Raw genomic sequence first — 15,027 nt, forward strand, 5'->3', positions numbered from 1 at the left:
CATGTTCGTGCCTTGGTCAATGGGGTAATATCGTCTTTGATGTGAAATTTCTTGGAGAGATTTTGACAGTTCCTATAGTTGGGGTGTCGAGTGTATGAGATGTCTGTCAGTATAACTTCAGAAATGCAGTGGTGAAAGACAATGCTAATCAGAAAGGGGACCAGATCCATAAGAAAGCACTACTCCCTGTCTACCAGCTGCTATTTGAGTTGGTTAACAAAGTCCTGTTGCCTAGAGCAGAAAGGAGGTCTGTGACTTCTAAGTCTGACCTATTCCTAATGGAGCAACTTGACGGTTTCAACCCTGTGAGTTTTCCTGCCATAATGATTGAACACATGCAGAAGGTTGCAAATTTCAAGGACGGTAATCATGGGCTTCCCTATGGATTCTTGCTTACTCCGGTGTTCATATTCTTTAAGGTTCCACTGGGAACAGGTACAGTGGGGACCCGAATGCAGACATTCTCACAGACAACCTTGGAAGAGTGCGAGTGTATTGAGAAGTATGGGGGGGGGGGGTTGGAAGTACATCAACTATTTCTCAGCTCATCAATGCCCAGAACAGTGCAGTTGAGGAAATTCGTCGGTTGAAGGCTAGGAATGCTATCCTGGAAGGTCAGCAAGCCCGAGTGGTTCCCATGTCGAATGATGAAGTGGTTCGTTTGACACAGAACCTGAATAGACCTTGTTATCCAGACACTTGCCGCATCTACCAAGCCTTTTCCTCCTAGTGCCCCCTAAGAACCCCTTCAATAACCAGTTATCTGGATATGTTTCTTTTATTTCTGTCTTTGTTGATGTTTGGTGGATGTTTTTTTTGTGTTTCTTTTTTGATGGTTGGATGTACTACTGCTGCTCCTGTGAACAAGTCCAATGTTGCCTCTTCCTTTTTCAAAAGTCAGAGGCATATTAAATCATTATTAATATGAATCTTTTTTTATTATGTCTAGTACTTTCTCTCTGTACTCTATTCTCTATCATGATTGTGTGCACATATGTGGCATGAGTTAGCTTAGCTGGACTTCTTTGTGCTGTTGTTCTTTTTAATGATGCCAAAAGGGGGAAAATAATATAGGAATCAGGGGGAAACACATTGGGAAACTCAGGGGGAAACACATTGGGGAACTGGACACATTGGGGAACTGGTTCGTATACTCTTTTGCTCTGTAAGATAAGGCATAGTCTCAGGGGGGGAGCTCTTTTTACTGCCCCAACTCCTACTTATAATTGTTAAGTTTGTCATCATCAAAAAGGGGGAAATTGATATATCTTAAATACTCTTGGCTTATGTTTTAATGATCTAACAAACTTACTGTTAAGAACCAGATAGGGAACCTGACCTACTTGGATTGCTGCAACCTTTAACGGATTCCAGCTAAAGGTGAATTGATACAGTGTCAGGAGCTAGGAACCAACACAAGGACCTGATACTCTTGTGGTTTCCTCATAGCATTACAAAGTCATTTGGACACAGCTAGAAATGAAGTGACTGACGGCACTGTTTCTGCCGCACTGCACTACACTGTCAGCCCACTCATTCTCTAACCAAATAGAGCACTCACATCATTTCAAGTAATGTGATCAAGATGTACCTAATGAGCTTCATACAAAAAACATCACTGCAAGGTTTCTGTTTCTTATTCAAGCCTCTTGCAAAACAAACAGAGAAATCAATCCTCACAAGCTTGAAGAACAAGGTTGAACGCTACTACGGACCAGTTCCTAAAAGATAGATTGTTGTTGTCCTAGTTGAGTTGTAACTTGTTATTGTACCTACTGTATCTCCTAAACAGCTTATCTAGAAGCATTTTGATTAGGAATCCTCTTGTAAATCCGTAAACTCCTTCAGTTCACGTTGTGACTAGATTTAGTCATAAGGAAAAATCTTTGTAATCGTAGAGTTACAAAGTGGCTTGTAGCATCACAAGTTAGAAAAAGCCTTTGTAACTAGGATAGTAACAAAGTGGCTTGTGGTAAAGGTACCACAAGTTAGTTGAGTAAATCCTTTGCAATAGGAAGTTTTGTAAAGTGGCTTGTAATAGGTAGATTACAAGTTAGTGAAGTTAAAAGCCTACAGGTGTAGGTCGTAATTTTTTGATCTTCTTGTGTGGGATTTTTCCACGTAAAAATCTTCTGCCTCATTTACTTACTGTTTCATTAAGTGCTTTCAGTAGAACCTTGTAGAGGACCAGGTACTTTACGATTTGGTGGACCCATATAGACTAATAGCTCATATTCACTAGTATATCAGTTTCATGAAAAATTATAATAGAAGTAGTTTGTGTCGTCTCTTTGAAGTTTGGATTTGAGTTTATTTTGGATTTCAAGGTTACTCCTTTACTGATTAGCTACTGTTCTTGTACATGATCTGTTGCTCTTTAGTTTGGCTCGAAGCTTATTCTTATTGGGTGGTTAATGGTAGTTAGATTTGTGAGTTGATACAAAGCTAAACAATGGTAAAAAGAGCAATATATAGTACTGCACAGTCAATCGCACTCATAAATTTCACATATGATTATCATCATAACAGCTATGGTAGATATGTTGTTAATTGATTTTGGTTTAATTGTTGTTGGTAGTGATTGAATACGCAGTAATATGTTCTTCTATTGTACTCCATGTTGAGGCTTGAAACAAGAAAGGTCCACTCCAATAGGAACCCGATCAAACGCCGTGTGCCTCAATTTAGGCCTAATGACCTTTCATGTGTTTGAAATAAGATTCAGTTTTGTTGCTTAACGCATATCTGCGTGAAAACATGTATTAACAGTTAGTCATTGCACTTTTAGTTAAGTTCAAATGTGTATTGGGCGTCAGCCCCAAATGAAGTGGCCTTGACCGCTTGAAGCCTGGCAAGTGTGTCGAGGTCCATGTCCGTTGGGTTCGATTTCAAGCCCATGCNGTCCCAGCGTTCTCCCCCCCCTTTGTATGCCCGTTTAATAATATACTGGGCCAGCTATTGGCCCAACACTTTGTCCACATTATTATAGGTCTACTTTATATTTTTTTGCCCATCATCAATAGCTTAAAATCCGAGTTATTTGTGAATAAAAACGCCCTTACGCCTTATTAAGTATTGTTCTTTAGAATGAAGTGAGGTGTGCCATCCTAATTAAATCACCAATGGCTCTCACAAATATCATAACTAGATATTAAAAATAAATATTCGTAGAAAAGCCTTTAGGCACGTGTTAAAATACAATTGTGATTGTGTACACTTTCGCCTGACATAATTACGATTCTAAAAACCAATTCGGAGTATGCGTTCGCGCGACTTCGATCAAACTTTCTTAATAATAAATTTGTTATTAATATAATCCTCTTTGAATTAAATGTAGTTCTTTAGGCCGAGGTGTGCCATCCATAATTGAATCCTTATGGCCCTCGTGTTAATGTTATAACTTAGATATTAAAAATGAATGTTTGTAGTTTGCTTTAGGCACGTTTAATATACCATCGTGGTTGTGTACACGTTCGCGTGACATAATTACGATTCTAAAAATAAAACCGGAGTATGCATTCGCGCAACTTTGGCCCAACTTTCTTAATAATAATAAAGGGTTATTAATTGTGGACACGTTCGCGTGACATAATTTTGACGCGCCAAAAAAATGAGTACACGTACGCATGACCTGTTTCAAGATAATTTCTTAATTGAAAAGGCAAATGCACATAGGTTCTAAAATCAGTAATTAAACAATTTGATTAAGCCAGGTATGATCAAAGCGCCGTGCTAGAACCGGGAGTGCCTAACACCTTCTCCCGGATTAACAGAATTCCTTACCCGGATTTCTGTGTTTTGCAGACATAAACAGAGTCAAATCTCCTCGATTCGGGACTCGAAACCAGTGACTTGGGACACCATAAATTATCCCAAGTGGCGACTCTGATCTTAAATAATAATCTTATTTCGATTGTCACTTAAATTGGAAAAAATTGCCTTATACACCCTTCCGGGGTAGAAAAAGGAGGTGCGACAGTTCTTATTCTATCAATCTGCTCTCTTTCTTTTGGTCTTGATATTGCTCTTATCATTGCTTCCAGAGAAGCTAAGTTCACAGCCAGCCTTATATTTTTTTCAAGTTATTTCGATAATCTTATTCTTCGTATTTATTTTATATTTTTGGATCAAACTAATTCATGTATCTATAAATTACGTTACCAATTCAACTGAAACGTTTTACGGTTAAACAATAAACAACAATAACCTTGAGATTACTGGTTTCGAACACATAACACTGATTCAATTGTGGCCTCTAAGCCTTGCTCAAGTCGCCAATTGACAGAAAGCAAATTAGGCACATAATAAAGTCACTACATTAACAAAGAGAGCAACTTGTACAAGTCATAGTCTTGCTAATTAAATCAGGACGTGACATGATACGTTCACGAAAATTAAAAACTAACGAAGGGTCAAATAAGTTACGTGAAACTAAAATAAGTTAAGTGAAAATCTAAAGAAAATAATCTATAAATTACACTATCCGTAATTTAATTTATTTGATTAGTATTTGAATTTTAACATTGTAATAGAAGAATTTTAAAATTGATCTGAGGAGTATGTATAATTATATGAATTTTTAGTGAAATTATTCGTAATTTATTATGGTAAGATTAATTCAAATATTTTAAATTAATTTCAAAATAAAAAGCCTCGTTTATTAAAATATTTGGTCCTAGCTGTGCCTGAAAAATTAGAAATTAAATAGAATTTTAGTGGAAAAGAAAAACCTAACGTGGTGATAGTGCACATAACAGGTAGACATGATCATATGTATTGGGATAATACTATTAACTACGTATTTTAGACATAGTATTTATTGATCTTCGTATATGTTCTTTACTTGTATAGTAAATGCTTTAGTGTATAGAATTTAACTTATACACAGAAGATTAAATCATCAGTTCTTATAAGTGATTTATCTGAAATTTCCACAAGGATCATTGTAATAGATTATTGCTCATATTGCTCTTGAAATTGGATCAGTTCACTTTGTTCATCTTCATGAATAAGAATTCTTATTTTTCCTGTGTAAAATTACTTATTATTTTATTTACCTTATTTCGTTCTTATTCTAATCATTCTTGAAAGAAAAAACATATAGGTTTATTTCGATTGCGTAGGCCTTCTATTACAAATTAAATTAATTTGATATGAAACCATTTTTTAGGTTAAACACTCATAACATCAATCTTCAACTCGTAATATAAATAAAATATTGACACTTGATGGTTGACATGCGTCAAAAATATTATTTGCTTAATTATTGTAAAGACCCCACCGATCGTTTTGTTTTCTAGATCCCCGTTTCCCTAATTAAGACTCCCGATATATACTTTTACTGCTTTATGACCTGCGAGGATGGTTGGTTTAGGTTTGGTGGGGTTCGGGTTGAAATCGGAACACATAATTCCTTAATAGTAGCCTATAATGGTTAAGTTTGACTTGAGTCAACGTTTTGAGTAAACGACCTCGAAATCGGAATTCGACGGTCCCAATAGATTCGTATGATGATTTTCGACTTGGGGTGTGTTCGTATCGGGTTTCGGATGACCCGAGAGCATTTTCGCGCTTAATATTGAAAGTTGGCGCATTTAAGGTTTTTTTCAAGTTCTTTAAGTTTGGTTTGAAGTAGACTTTGGTATTAACGAGGTCCGTTTGGAATTCTGAGCCTGGGATTAGTTCTGTATGGTGATTTATGACTTGCACGCAAAACTTGGCGTCATTCCGAGTTAATTTGATAAGAATCGGACGCGCGGAAGTGTTTCTAGAAGTTCTTGAGTTTCAAGATTTAATTCATGCGTTTTGGCGTCCGTCTCGTGATTGTAGATGTTATTTCGGTGGTTCAATCACGCGAGCGAGTTCGTATGATATTTTTAGACTTGTGTGGATGTTTGGTGTGGAGTCCCGAGGGCTCAGGTGAGTTTCGGACGCGTTCAGAGGGGCGGAGGAACTCAAGTTTTCTCTAGGTTTTTGAGTTGGGTGCCTTAGGTATCGCAAATGCGAGGTTTTGTTCGCATTTGTGAGGTGGGATTTCGCATTTGTGATGGAGCCTGGTCAAGGCAGGATTGCATTTGCGAGCCCAAATTCGCATTTACAAAGTTTTTTGTCGCAATTGCGACCTTGGCAGAAATGATCAGGCTTCGCAATTGCGATGCTTTTGTCGCATTTGTGACCATCGCATTTGCGAACTAGATATCGCAAATGCGACTGGTGCAAGGGATTTTATTACGGGACTTAGGCCTTCTTCCTCACATTGTCATTTGGTCTTGGGAGATTTTGAGAGCACTTTAGAGGGGGATTCTCATCTACAATACAAGGTAAGTAAACTCTACCCACTTTCAAGTTAAATACCCGGATTGCGAGTAGATTGAACATGAAAAATTTGTTAAAACTTGTGGAATTTGTGAAGAACCTATGATTTTGATAAATTTGGGGTTTGATCACGAATTTGGTGGTGGAAATGGGAACAAGTTATATATTTAGTTCGAGAGTTCATGGGTAACATTTATCTTCAAAAATTTCTGAAATTCGGGCACGTGGGCCCAGGGGGTGTATTTCATTAACCTTCCAAATTGAGTTGGGTAACTACTATAAAAGCTAAAATATGAACTTTTGAGCATATGTTTACTAGTTTATATGACTTTTGATTAGTTTCGGAGTCTTCGGTATCGTTTGATGGATTCTAGTGAGGTTGGAGAGCCGGATTGAGGACTTGAGATCGAGGTAAGTCTCTTGTCAAACCTTGTAAGAGGAAACTTATTCCTTTAGGCGTATTATTGTTGTGTGCTACTTATGTGGGGATCTACGTACGCACGAGGTGACGAGAGTTTGTACGTAGCTGTATTTCATGATATGTCCGGGTAGACTTAGATTCACATCATGATTTTAATTATATTGTTTATGCATGTCATGTGTATTAATTGTCTTGATTAGAGTTGAGACTGGGGATTTAAATTGGAATTATAGACTTAGCTTCTTATTTCAGAACACTGAGGAATACTCAAGAAATTAGCGTATTCACGGCCAATTACGATATATCGGGGATGTGATACAGACTCCTGATTTTATTTATTGTGGTTGCTCTTATTTGCTTCATTGATACTTGTTGTATACTCACCATGTCTACTTTATGCACTTATATTATTATTATTGACCTCTAGTAAGTGTCAAGTCGGCCCCTCGTTACTACTTCTTCGTGGTTATACTAGATACTTATTGGGTACGCGTTGTTTTCCTTACTCACGCTACACTTATGCACTGATGTGAAGGTACTGAGACAGGTACTACCAGTGGTCATGCGGGCGCGTAGATGATCTTTCTGGAGACTTAGTGGTGAGCTGCTTGCCTTGCTACGATCTGCAGCACCGGAGTCTCTCTCTACCTTATTTACTATTCCATCAATTGCTTTCAGACAATATTTATAGTAGTTTTGTATATTTCCTAGATTGCTCATGTACTTGTGACGCCAGATTTTGGGGAATCTTTGAAATTTATGTACTGCTGTATGTATCATTTCTTTCACCACTATGGATGTTCTTATTATGATGGTACTTTGTTTTAAAGAAATATCACGGTTGCACAAAATCTACTTTAAACTATTCTTTACAAAGGAAAACTTCTATTTAAAATATGTTTTAAAGGAGTAAATAAATAGTAGTTTCACTTGTGGGCTTACCTAACGGTGACGTTAGGTTCCGTCTCGACCTATTACGGATTTAGGTCATGGCAACTTGGTATCAGAGCTTTAGGTTCACATAGGTCTCACAAGTCATGAGCAGACCTAGTAGAGTCTTGCGAATCAGTGCGGAGACGTCCGTACTTATCTTCGAGAGGCTATAGGGTGTTAGGAAACTTCTCTTTCTCCATCTCCTATCGCGTAGTAGATATTGTGCTTAGTATCTTTCTATTGATCTGTCACATACGGTGAGAACACACGCGGCAGATATACCAGGCGGTCAAGGGGCTGCGCCCCCTCCCCTCCCCTCCGTTGCTAGAGGTCGAGGCAGAGGTTGGGGGAGGGCTCCAGCTACAGTTAGAGGATGAGGCCGCCCTAGGTTTGCTCCTGTTGTATCACCAGGGGATCCAGTCAGGATTTTGTTGTTGAGGAGTAGGATGAGGCGCCTGCAGCTGTGCCAGCTCTAGTAGATTTCATGACTGCGCCAGGATTCCAGGATTTCATGGGCCGTATGTTGCGGCTCATGGACTCTATGACGCAGGATTGTTTATTTCCAGCGGATCCTGTCACATCTCAGGTGGGAGGGGGGAGCACAAACCCCTACTGCTTAGGCTCCGGGGCACACAGTTGTCGTTTATCAAACACAGGTGCACTACATGTTGGCAGAGCCCAGCCTGTTGCAGCAGCTATGCCAGAGGCTGTACCAGTCGTGACCCTTGATTAGCAGAAGCGGCTGGATAGATGGACTAGACTTCGCCCCCTTACCTTTGAGGGTGAGCGGTCAGAGGACCCCTAAGATTTCATTACCAGTGCAAAGATAGGCTCCGAAACATGGGGATATTGGAGTCCAACTGGGTGGACTTCACCACTTTTAAGCTTGAGGGCAAGGCCCACAGATGGTCGCAGGCTTACCTCCTTAGCAGGTGATAACTAGAGATTTTGACCATTTTTATACTTCTTCTTGCTTATGCTTTGATTAAATATTCATACAAAATAGTCCCAAAAAGACTCACAAGTTGTGCTTGATTGCAGGTTTGATCAACAAAGTGACAAAATGTCAAAGATCGGCTCAAAAGGAGTGAAACTTGCACAAGTGCCAAAAACAAGGCAAGCTCATGCAGAACAGGCCCAGTGCGGCCGCACACCACTTTGTGCGGTCCGCACTGGGAGATTCAGAGAGCTGGTTTTTAGGCTTAAAGGTAGTGCAGCCGCACTAGATTCTGTGCGGTCCGCACTGAAGGCAACGCGGCCGCAGTCCATTCTCTGCGGTCCGCGGTGCCAAGATTCAGAGAGGTTGATTTTTAGAGTTTTGAGCCTCCGCGGTCCGCGGTAAACTTTGTGCGGACCGCGCTAGAAGCCTCCACGGCCGCAGTTCATTCTGTCCGGTCCGCGGAGCCCAAGTTCAGAGAGATCAATTTTGAAGACCAAAGCCTAGTGCGGACCGCGGTCCATTTTGTGCGGTCCGCACTAACCCCACAGGGCCATTTTTGTCCAGATTTTTCAGCTTAGTATAAATAGATTCTTTTTCTATTTTTAGGGCATCAGATATGCTAATACGTAAGCTGCGCTCGTGAGACGACTTTTCTTATCCATTTTGGGCATTTTTACTTACTTTTCATCATTGAATCTTTGTATTTAGTTAGCAATTAATTAATATGTGTTCATCTTCATCTATTTCTTGCTTTTCTTCTTTGAATATGAGTAGCTGGACCCATAGCTAGGGTTGTGGCTCAACCCTAGTGTGGGTAATTGATGGGTCTTGTATTTTAGGGTTAGATTGACTATGGGTGTTTGGTATTTGGATCAATTTCTTGGTTTATTTCTGAATTAGTGGTTGCAAACACTAGTTTGTGCTTAGTTGACTTGGGCTCTTCTTGAGAAAGAGAGTCTAAGTCTCCGAAATTGATCCAACAAGGAATTGGGATGTACTCAAGAGATTGATAGTCCCAATTAAAGGGTTAAACCTCGAGAGAGTAATACCCGACTTGAACTCTAGTTGCTTGTGCAAATTTGCATACCCAATTGGTCTTGAGAAAGTCAATTAGGCAAAATCACTTGAACCAGCGAGAGGTATAGAGTGGGTAAAGTAGTGCAACGATTATATCATATTCCCCAATCATGTCAATTATGCCTTAGTTTCATGTACCCGTCAATTGCCCACCTAGGTGGATGTCACTACCCTAGTGCCTTTTAAACCATTAGATACAATTTGCAATATTTATCTCTTAGCTTAATCTAGTTGCATTTTCAATTAGTAGTTTGATAAAAATAGAATCATAAAGAAAACCCAAAAATGATAGGAAGTACAATTTGGAACACATACGCAATCCTAAACTAAATAGATACTCGATTCCAATTCTAGCTCTCTGTGGATTCGATCCCGATCTAAAATCGGGTAAAAGTTATTGCGACCCTCTCTTGCTACTCATTATTAGTGCGGAGTTGGAAGTGATCACTTTTTGGCGTCGTTGCCGGGGACTTAACGGTTTTGGCTATCTATTTAGTTAGTTTTGTGTATTGTTCTTCCTTCCTTCTTTGTTACTAATTTGTGTGTGTGAATACATCAGGTACCAAATGGCTTTAAATGCTGATGACCCTCTTGGAAATGTGCTTGAGGGGGAGGAGGTTGATGATATTGGAGAGGAGGAGGTGCCTCTTGTACCTCTCGGACCACGACGAGGCCGCCAGGCCAATGCTAATGAAAATGTCCCAGACCCTCCTCCGCCACCTCCAAGAGCGGTTCCTCGGGTGTTACCAAACCAAGGATATGCAAGTGCTATTGTCCCACCCAGAATTCGGGCGGGCAATTTTCAAATAACCAATGTGATGTTGACCTTACTTGTGCAGCGTGGGTATTTCACGGGCGCTGCGAATCAAAATGCCTAGAAACATCTCAAGGGGTTCGTGGATACATGTTGGGGGAGAAAGCAAACAAATGTGTCCGAAGATGCTCTTAGATTGAGACTTTTCCCATTCTCACTTCGGGGGAAAGTATTGGATTGGCTCGAGAGGCTTCCCAACCATTCCATCACAACTTGGGATGAGTTGGCGGATAAGTTTATTGCTAAATTTTTCTCACCCGGGCACATGGCGGCACTTCGAGATGAGATATTGGCCTTCAAGCAAGAGCCCACGGAACATTTGCATGAGATTTGGGAGCGGTAATGGTGAAGGAATGCCCCAATAATGACATGACGGAGAATATGTTGCAACAAACTTTCTACCGGGGCATCAATACTACAAATCAATGCATAGTCAATCAACTCGCCGGGGGTAATTTTATGAAGTTGACGTATGATGAAGCTTGTGCCATTCTTGATGAGATGGCGGATACATCCTCCGCATGGCAAACCAGAGTCAATGTTCCTCAAGGTGACCCTACGGTTATTCATTTGCATAAGGAATTACATGACCATGGGCAAACAATAGCGGAATTGACGACTACCATGAACCAATTGGCGAAGGCACAGTTGCAACAAGTCTAAAATCCTCTCCAAGTGAATGCCATGGAGGGTGTTAATATGCTTGTCAACAAGAGAAGGCAAAGAAGGTAACAAAATCAAGGGAATTCTGAGCAATTTGAGGATGCATGTGATGGTTTTCAAAATGATGGTTATGATGACCAAAGTGAAGAGGTCCAATATGTAAACAACTATCAAGGCCAACGGGGCAACTCTTCCAACCAACAACAGTGGCGCCCTCAAGGTAATTGGGGCAATCAACAACAAAACAGTGGTAATTGGGGGAACAACGATCAAAACAACACCTGGGGCAATCAGAACAACAATCAAGGCAACCAAGGGAATTGGAATGGTAATAATAACAATTGGGGCACAATAACAATCAAGGTAGATGGAACGGGAACCAAGGAAACCGGGGACAAGGCTTTCAAAGGCCCCCAATGTACCAACAACCGAACAATCCACCCCCATTTCCTTCTCAGGGTCCTAGTTCTTCCAACAATGATATGGGGAGAATTGAAATGATATTTGTCACACCTCCTTTTTTTCCGAGGGGAGGAAAGAAAGGAGTTTTTCCCAATTTAAGACATTAATCGAAATGGGATTATTTATTTATTTCAGAGTCGCCACTTGGAATAGTTTATTTGGTGTCCCAAGTCACCGTTTTATTTTAAATCCCAAATCGAGGAAGTTTTATTTTTAAAGAGTCTGCGAACCAGAAATTCTAGACAAGGAATTCTGTTAAGCCGGGAGAAGGTGTTAGGCATTCCCGGTTTCCGTGGTTCTAGCACGGTCGCTTAGCGATTTATACTTGGCTTAAATTGTTTTAACTACTCATTTTTAGGACCTATGTGCATTTATTTTTTACCGCTTTTGATTGCTTGATTATTCGTAATTAAAGAATTGAGTTACGCGTACGTATACTCTTTTTCTTTGGCGCATCAAAATCATGTCACGTGAACGTATCCATAATTAATAACGTTTTGTTTACTTATTAAGAAATTTTGATTGAATTTGCGCGAACGCATCCCTCGAGTCTCTTTTTAGAATTAAATTCGCAATTATGTTACGCAAACGTATGCATAATTACAATAATAGTCTAAGTCGAGCTTAAAGCAAACTACGAGTACTATGATTATTTAATATCTAAGTTAATACTAATGTGAGGGCCATAGCTTATGCATTTTTGTTTGTGTATGGCACACCTCGATTTATTTTTAGAAATCATAATCATGTTCAGAATACAAATAAGTAATTCTATTCAAAATTTAAATTCCAACCGGACATTTTCGTTATTAAACTTACTTTGTAACTATCATTTTGATATTATGTTCCAGCACTTCAACAATCAAAACAATATATTTTTTTTTGCTACTTATAAAGAAAACTCAAATCAACATATTAAGCATGACAAAACAGAGTAAACACTATCACACACCAAAAATATCCTCACATACATGAAGAAAACAGAGCATATTAAGCGAATGAAATTAAGAGGATAATAAACATTGTATTACTTCATTTAGCAAGTTTGAGTTGATGAACTCCCTCCTTAAAAATGCATCAATGATCTCTAGCTTTTAAAATTGTTGTTCTTGGCACGGAAAAGGGTTGACTATTATTATACAATATGTGAGTTCATCCCTTTCTGTAATTTATGAGTTTGGTTATGAGAACGAGAAGAACAAGTTTATTAGCCTTATTCAAAATTAATGATGCTACGACATATTGAAAAATGAAAGAAGCTGCATTTTTGTGAAAAGTTCATTCCAGTCTTCTTTTGTTAGTGTATTTACTCAGAATGAGTAAAATAAGATTGGCAACGATCTCTCAGGATCAAATGCAATAACCTTATCTTTACAGTGTGATCGACCAACAGACAATACAGAATAATCATTTATAGAAACCAACCAAAATATGACTTGTAACTATAATAAGAATAGAGATGGACCTTAGGAAGAATTTTACTATTTGAGCGTCACAGTAGGTGAATCCAAGAGCAAACAAGAAACCACCACAGGACCTCGATGAAGCGAAACCTCGTCGGACGACACTCGAACCTCGACGGAACTCAACGGACCTCTAGCTCGTCGGAAACTTGGCGGCAAACAAACTGAACACGAGCTATAATGGCTGCTTTTTGCTGGTTGTTGGGGTTGATTTCAGACAGATTTGCTGCTGGTTGGTGTTGAAGAAGATGAACAGTGGGGAAATTTGGTCGCTGGGTGGATTTTTGTGTTCAGCCGCTGTTAATTTTGGATGGAGAAAGAAGTCCCTAGCTGTTATTCCTTAGGGTGGAAAAAGTCTCATCTCCTCCCTTTTTAAAGCAGATTATGCCTTTCTTATACAGATGCTAATGAGATCATGTGCATATTTTGTGTGTAGGGTGAGAGACGTGGAAGTTAGGGAGTGTGGGTGTGTGTGTGATCGTGTGTGTTTGTGTGCAATATGAGTGAGACGTGGGGGTTGAGGGGAAGGGACATGATGTAACTAAGAGTAAGAGAAAACTTTTTGTATTATTTATTTTGTTACTTTTTCTTGTATTTTCGTTAGTTGCTACTTTTTTTTTTTTTTACAAAGAAATCACTTTTGCTTATTATTTTTTAATGAAGAAAAGAGAAAGAAAAATGTATAGCTAAAAATATTAGTTAGCTACCTTTAGACTTAAATATTATGTACATAAGAAAATTAAATATTTACATTGTAGTTTAAATTATACTAAAAAAAATACTATAGCTTACATTTAAAATTAGAAGAAATCAAATATATATTTTGTTCTTCTATTTTAAAGTAGGAACAAATGTTATACTCTATGAATGTGAATATTTTTTGTTATTTTTTTTTATTTTCTTAAATGAAACCTATTAAGAGTAAGATAAAGTTTTAAAATATTAAAATTAGACCTAAAAGAAAGATATACACTAAAATGTATAGAATTTGGGGCATGGTCAAAAATTAGGTGTTCACAGCATGCCCCTCTTTGCTTAGAAACATGAAGAGTTTTCAGGCAAAGAAAATGAACAAGGTGACTGATTTTTGACCTCACTATTATTAAAAAGGAAAAGAAGAGAAAAGAAAAAGATGTGATCGAGCCTTGGTTTTAGGCAGCCTACATATCCTGGGTTATAAAGGAATCAGCTCGTGTAGTTCAAGTGAAAGAAGAGTGATGGAGTATTCTTAGAGGGATAGTCGAGTGAAGTTTCATCGAGGTTCTGATCCGCGGTTCCTACTATTACATCAAAATGAAAAGAAAATTACATACTCTTGAAATCTAAGAGTTACAAAAATCCTATCTAAATGCCATACGGAGTCTTGTCTTGATTCTTGACTTGCTTCTCCCATTGACTTTAACTTGATGCTTTCGATGCAATAGACTATGAAATATTCTCGCATGCTTATTTCTTGATTAGATGATGGGAAGATGGATCTTGAGACCCTATGTCTCTGCATACATTATGTCCAAGCTGGTTGCTGCTGGTATTGAGATCGAACATTCCATTTTCTCTGGCAAGAGCTGGAATCTTATTTTTTTGCACATCCAATCCATGCTTTGTAGAAAAACCTACAAGACAACACAAACAAACAAAACGAACAAAAATTTTCTGCCCCAGTTTGCACTAGGAAATTTTTGTGAGTTATTGAAAACACATGAAACTATCTTTGCTATTGCTGAATAAAGAATTAAAAAAATGCGTTTTTAAATAATTGGGGATGGTGTACCCTGTGTTAACAAGAAGGAAGGCAACCAGGGGATGTGGTACCCTGTGTTGGCAATAAGATAAGACTCGTGGCACTCTGAGATTCTACTAGGGGATGTTGTACCCTATGTAGGAAGAAAGTAATGCAACCAGGGGATGTAGTACCCTGTGTTTGCAACAAAATGAGGCT

This window comes from Nicotiana attenuata, chromosome 6 (genome assembly GCF_001879085.1).
Source record: "Nicotiana attenuata strain UT chromosome 6, NIATTr2, whole genome shotgun sequence".
In the NCBI taxonomy this organism is placed as follows: domain Eukaryota; kingdom Viridiplantae; phylum Streptophyta; class Magnoliopsida; order Solanales; family Solanaceae; genus Nicotiana; species Nicotiana attenuata.